Source organism: Raphanus sativus, chromosome 2, assembly GCF_000801105.2.
Source record: "Raphanus sativus cultivar WK10039 chromosome 2, ASM80110v3, whole genome shotgun sequence".
Lineage (NCBI taxonomy): Eukaryota > Viridiplantae > Streptophyta > Magnoliopsida > Brassicales > Brassicaceae > Raphanus > Raphanus sativus.
In genome coordinates this window covers 13,255,364-13,262,368 of record NC_079512.1, presented here as the reverse complement: position 1 = coordinate 13,262,368, position 7,005 = coordinate 13,255,364, and the positions used below count along the sequence as shown (strand labels likewise).

At 38.8% G+C, this 7,005-nt stretch overlaps 1 long non-coding RNA gene and 1 other non-coding gene across 2 annotated transcripts; one reads left to right on the top strand and one right to left on the bottom strand.

The window, feature by feature from the left end:
* Positions 1-295: 295 nt before the first annotated feature.
* Positions 296-6,342, top strand: LOC130501042 (uncharacterized). Its single transcript, XR_008939471.1, has 4 exons — positions 296-462; positions 660-732; positions 811-1,138; positions 4,156-6,342. It is a non-coding gene; the product is annotated as an uncharacterized LOC130501042 (long non-coding RNA).
* LOC130508837 (small nucleolar RNA R71) lies at positions 4,921-5,028 on the bottom strand. The gene has a single exon (XR_008943021.1). It is a non-coding gene; the product is annotated as a small nucleolar RNA R71 (small nucleolar RNA).
* Positions 6,343-7,005: the final 663 nt, after the last annotated feature.

The following is a 7,005-nucleotide window of genomic DNA, read 5'->3' as shown; positions in this document are numbered from 1 at the left end:
TATATAACAGTTTTTTTTTCAATACAAATAAACAACAAAAAAATTCTAAGAAATATTGTTGTTCACTTTTTTTTATTTAAATGTTTAATATGTGAATTGCCAAACAATAAATTAATAAGTGAATTATTTACAAATTGGGCTACACTAAATAATAAAGTTCTTGAATAGTAGAATGGACCTATACTATAACAAAATTAATCTGTCAATTAAAAAAAGAATTGGGCCGTGTAATATAATTCTTCAATCTCGAAAAGTTCAACTAATTACTCCAGGAAAAAACATTTTTGTCAAAACACTAAACTACTTTTTACTTTATCGTCGTCTCCGTCGCATCTTCTTCGATGTCTCTCCCATAGATCTCATCTTCTTCTCAAAATTACTCAAGAACTTCACCGAGGTTGTAAATCTGAAGACTCCGAAAGTCACGATCACCCGGTTATGATTCGATTTTTTGTATAACAGGTTAGACTTTCTAAATTCCGTCTATTCAATTTTAATTCTGCATAAATTCTAGTGATCATTCAAATCGTTCGAATCTTTCTTATATATATCATCGATGATGGTCGATTGGTGATCGCCGATGTAAACCAATCTTCACGACTTCGACCAAACTCTTATTAATCAACATTTGAATTCTGTTCTTTGTAAACCCTTTTTAGAACTGTAATGGCTGATAGGCGATTGGCGATCACCGATGTAAAAAAATCTTCAAGCTCTCACCAAATGTAAAAGGTAAATTCAATGTTAATTTGAAATTTTGTATACATCGAACTCGAATTACATGATGACCAGATATTGGATTCGTTGCAGTGTACCAAAATGAAGGAGATTCCTAAGTTGTCATATTGTATAACATAGAAGGAGAGACTGCAACAGAAGAAGGAAGATAGTAGAATCATTGTCTTGCCAATCAGGTCGTGTAGCTTGCCTTTATGTAGTACTTATAAAAGCCAGAAATGTCATGTTTGACTACAAAATTTTCAATGACTAACAAAAGAAAATTAACACCTCGTCTTTGTATGTTTTCATGTCGTCAATGTGTCATTGATAAGAATTGTTAGAGTGTTGGAGAAGAAAGCTCTGTAACCGGAGGATCACAATTACCAAACATCATTTCCAACATTGCGGTGAAACAAAGGTTAGTATATTTTATAAAAAACAGAATTCTTAACTTAGTTAAGAAAATAGAATCATCTAGGACTGTGGTAGATGTAGGTGAGATTGACATGGATTGTTCATTTTTTGCCTTTTGCTTGTTTGACTAAATTTTTGAATACTAAATTGATGGTGTTTGAAATAAAGTAATTTAGAACAGAGAAAAGTAGAATTGTGTTGTTGATAAAGAAAACGAAAAGATTACAAAAAACAACAAAATTATTAATGAAAAAATGTTCAAGACTGATGTAAGATAAACTTCACTTTCCGCATGAACTGACATCTGCAATAAGAAAAAAACATAGTCGGGGATAATAAATTACCTTAACACATTACACGTGAAACATTTTTCTTATTTTCAAACCACATATCTTAGACTTCGCTTTCAAGGTTGTCGAAAATTTCTTTAAAACTACATTCATAGTTTTCTTCTGAGGCTTTCCATCTTTTCCAAGAGCCAAAATTTTCAATCCTTTCTTTGAAGTCACTCTCGATATCGCAACATACAGCTGTTCATGGGAAAACACAGGCTTAAGTAAAAAAAGACCCACTTCCGAAAGAGATTGTCCTTGGCTTTTGTTGATTGTAATAGCAAAGGCCACTACCAAAAGTAGCTGCCTTCTGCGCATTTTAAAAGGCAATCGGGTGTCTGATGGTGTTATTGATAGTCTCGGAATATCTACAGTCTCTCCAACCTTTTCCCCAGTTATGATTCTGGTTTGAACCATAAAATCCATGACCTGAGTAATCTGAAGCCTGGTTATATTCAATAACCCTAATGTAGGATTAATATTCCTGAGAACCATTACGGGCAGCCAACCTTCAGTCTTAGACTGTGATTTGGTAATCCTAAAACCTTAATAGTGTTTAGAAAATCAGGACCAAGAGCTTCGTCGTTAACTGAATTAATATCTGAAGGATCAATGATGTCTGCGCTTATATAAATCTTCTCTTCTCCTGAAATGCACAAAAAAAACTTTGGTCAAAATTTTAAATGTCATATAAGTGAATATAGTTACGAAGGAACCTTGTCTATACTTACCATCGAGCATATCTAACATATAATCATTGATAATGTTCAAATCTTCATTAGTAGGACACAAAATAGTTCTTTCTTGGAAAAATTTGGGATCTTCCTTTTGTTGTAGTGAAGCAAAATCTCCATAAATCGCTTTGCTGATTGCTTCTATAAGATTACCATCTTCTGTCATCAAAAATTGTTCAGCAATTTCTATCTCAGCATCACCATCATTAGGCTCTGCAATCATACCTTCACCAACATTCAAAATCCAGTCCGAGAATTCCTTTATATCATCTCCCTCTTCCTTTGTCAGATAACCAGCCAACAACCGCATGTTCTTCGTCAGTTTGAGTAATTTACAGTAATCCCAAAGATAAGAAGAATTCAGTGCGGCATTACAAATTTCGGGTCTTCCTGCTCCATTTATTACAGGTAGAACCTGTCTAAAGTCGCCCCCAAAAATCACCACCTTTCAACCAAATGGTTTGGTTCTGTGCTTCCCAACAATATCAGACATGCTTCTACCCAAAGCTTTGATATACCATGGATTTTACCCGTTTTTAACCATGGTATACTAGTGTTTTATTATATATTTAATCTGTTTTCTAGCCTGTTAGGTATGTTTTCAGGTTCAGGAGCTTTTTGTGATAAAGTGATGTTTTTGGAGCATTTTGGAGTACAAGAGATGATATACCCGAGTTGACCATTCAAGACCAAGTCGGAAGTCAACATTGCGATAAGAATCGATCGATACTCACACAGAGTTGTCGATCGATGTAGCTGAGAAGATCCGCGTACTAAAAGATTATAATCGATCGTTACACATCAGTGTTGTCGATCGATATCGAGGACGAAATGGTTTAACCGACTACTTCACCAAGACTTCACCAAATTACGAGATTGCCCCTGACGAGTTTTTAACCTAATGGAAATGCTTAAATATTCCTAGTAAGTGTTTTTGACGGCAAGCTTTGAAGAGTCAAAAAAAACACAAGTCTTGAGAGAGGCAAAGCATAGAGTGTGAGAGAGAGACTAGAGTTTTACTTGTTTTGAGAGATTGGAGAGATTTGTTATCTCCTTTTGTATTTCTACTTTATTATATCTATGCAATTATTTCTTCTATCTATTATTATGAATTGCTTAGCTATGTCTGAGTAGTCTACTTGTTAGATCTAGGGTTTAAATAGGTTTGTGGGATTAGCCCCAAACTATAATTGCTAAGTTGTGATATTCATAAAATAGATTGCACCCTAAGGTTGTTCTAGAGTAGCTAACTAGAATATAGATCACTAAGATCTTTGATATCTTGAATAATCTGTTTGAACTAGTATCTCCATGGAGAAGAGCTAACCGCCTTCCTTGAGATCTAGTGTTCATTATCAGCTCGCGCCTAGGCATATCTAGAAGCCGTCGATCGATATCCCGACAGGTGAATCGATCGCCGAGTGAAAGGTGTATCGATCGATATCTCTAAAGGATATCGATCGACTCTTTTTCTGTGTAAACATACGACAGTTGAGGCCAGAGATCTAGATTATTTAACCATTAAGAGATCACTGAGAGTTAGTATCATGCAAACAACTTGTTAGGCATTTATAGACATTATAATCTCCATTCCTGAATAAAAGCCCTAAGTCTAGCACTCTTCATTTCATTTAAACAACCCATCATATTGTTAGTTAGAGCAACTACCTTGCTCAAGTTAGGAATTGTTATTTACATTTTCATCTTTAAAACCAACTTCACCTAGGATTGATTAGTAGATTATATTTAATTGGTTCCCCAGCTCCTCGTGATTCGATCCCTAAGTACTACAGCTGTACCTCTTATTTGAGAGAGTAAGCTCTACTGGGTAATTTGAGCACTATTAAATTTGGCGCCGTTGCCGGGGAGCTTTGATCGCCATTAGATTTAATCTTATTAATCTTTTGTTTTTCTTTTTACCCCCTTTCTGATTAAATTTTTTCTTGTCTTTTCAGGTACATGCCCAGCAGTACCAGAAGCAACAGGGGAAATCAACTACTATTCTCAGAAGATCCTGCACACTTGGAACGCTCAATCCGCAAAGACCTACGCTCTGCATCTATCGACAGAACCGCAGTACCGTCGACTGATATCCACTTTCAACTGTCGACCGAGACTCAGACATCACCGTCTACCGATATCGTCCGCCGATCTACATCGATCGATACTACTCACCGTACATCGATCGGCACTAACCCGCGAAGCATGGTTGCGATTGTTATTCTCACGCAGGACCAGAATGGAAACCTGTATGACCAAGATGGTCATCTGCGTAATGCAATATGTCAGAAGCTAGATGCACAGGGAAACATAATCCATGAGCCTGAAGCTGAGGCTACATGAGAAGCTCAAACACAATCGTTGACAGATTACAATCGTCCAGACGAGTACTAAACCAACATATCAGCTATTCGACTTCCAGAGATTCAGAAGCCGAACTTCGAGCTCAAGCCTCAGTACTACTCTCTCGTGTCTCAAATACTTTATTCTGGGTTATCACATGAGCATCCTATGGACCGTCTGTAGAGGTTCGAGGATCTTATCGCTGCTATTCGTATGGATGGAGTCCTTGAGGATTACCTACTCTGCAAGCTCTTCAAATACTCACTGATTGGAGAAGTTTCACTCTGGCTCAAGTAGCTACCTACAAGATCACTGACTTCCTGGGCCAACATCGAAAACGCCTTCCTGCGTAATTTCTTTGATGAGGCACGCGCTGAAGACTTAAGGAGCAAAATCGCCACTTTCGCGCAGAAGCCTGGTGAGACTTTTAAAGACGCGTGGATCAGATTTAAGTTCTTCCAGCAAGACTGTCCACACCATGGATTCAATAAGTGCAGCTGCTAAGCACTTTCTACAGAGGTATCGTCTTGAGGTATCAGATGGCTCTTGATACAAGGAGAACTTTAACACCAGGAATCCAATAGAGACTGTGAGACTTATTGAGAACCTAGCCAACAGCAGCAGCACCAAGAACACTGACTCTGATAAGAAGAAATCGGTTGCAGCCATCGGGGAAGACCAGATGAATGAAGTCAGAGCCAAGATAGATGCTTTACATGCATTTCTGGGGCAGCCATTCTGCTCAGCTGAAGAAGGAGAGGCTAGAGAAGATGATACAGAGGGAGATGTGAACTAAATTGGAGGTACTGAATTTCAGAGATATAGAAACCAGAGTGGAAACAAAAACTTCTTTGGCAGTGGTCAGAAGAGTAACTACAACCAGAGTTCACAATATCAGAAAACCTTCACCAACACCAGGAACTATGACAACTCAGCTTACCTAAACCCACCACCACCCACCCAGGAGAGTATGTTTGATGCCATGATTGATAGAGTTCTAGAAGGTCAGCAGAAGCTTACAGTAGACTTCAATGGGAAGATTGACTCTGTCTTCAACAATTTGACCACAAGGATAGACACCATTTGCACTCAAGTTAAGAAACTTGAGACACAGATTGTCCAGACTGAGGATTCTATCAGGAGAATTGGAAACTCTAAGGAAGTAGGGGAAAAAAGCTGGAAACACCACGTGAATGCCATTATAGATGATGATTTCTGGCAAGTGGTGAAGCATGAGAAGCTACAAGAAGGAGACTTTGAAGTGGAAAGTTAACTAAGTTTCGGAGGATCACAATGGTGTCGATCTACACCAACTAGTCCACATCGATCGACACCAACGATGTCATTTCCGGATACGCCTGCAGATTGCAACGCGGTTAGGATATTGACACATGCTGAATTCACGGCTTCGCATCCTCACCCACCCACCCATACCTACGAAGATATCGACCGTATAGACGAGCCACTCATCGATCGACACAAAGATGAGAAACGTATCGATCGACACTTTTCTCCACCTATCGATCGACACGCACCTCTCACATACCGAGTGCAACTACCATCGATAGACATCAACCAAATCAATGCACTCAGACCCGCACCGAAACCACAAGCTAACCCTATAGAGACTACTGGTAACCCTTCAGACACTACACCTACACCAGAGGGAACTGAAGGAAGAAGATTAAGGAGTAGGAAGGAGAAGACTCCTAAGAACCTTAAGAGGGAAGCTAATGAAAAGGAGATTGATGGTTTCACTAAGAGAGTTATAATCAGAATCCCACCAGAGAAACCCTTTGAGGAGGTTTACTTCACAAGTAGATTGTGGATGTTCTTCAGAGAAACAAGGGAGACTGAAAATACATTAGAAGAAGGTTTGACAATGTCAGAGAAGATATGAGGAAAAAGATTACTTTGAGAAGAGAAGAGTGATCCTGGGAAGTTTGCAATACCCTGTATAGTACAAGGGATTGAATTTTCCTCATGCACTATGTGACACTGGTTCATCAGTTAGCATCTTACAAAGGTCATGGCAGACCATCTGGGTCTGCAAGTAGAGCCTTCACCAGAGATCTTTACATTTGTGGATTACACTCAGAAAACTCTGGAGGCTTGATCAGAGACCTGAAAGTTCAGATTGGTAATGCTATCGTCCCTGTGTGAATTTTCATGTCCTAGACATCAAGCTAAATTGGAACTCTTCCCTCTTACTTGGAAGAGCATATATGGCTACAGTAGGAGCTATATGTGACATGAACACAATAGGATGTGCTTGACTATGATAGATCCAAAGATCCACTACGACCCTGTCAATCTTGGAAACCACCAGCCAAAACCGTGGTTAAAGAAGATGATCTTGGTATCATGTGCAGTTTGTCATTGCGAAGTCGAGTACGAGACATAGTACTCGGGATCGATCGACAACACCTTTAACTTCATCGATCGACGCCAGCAAGCCAGAG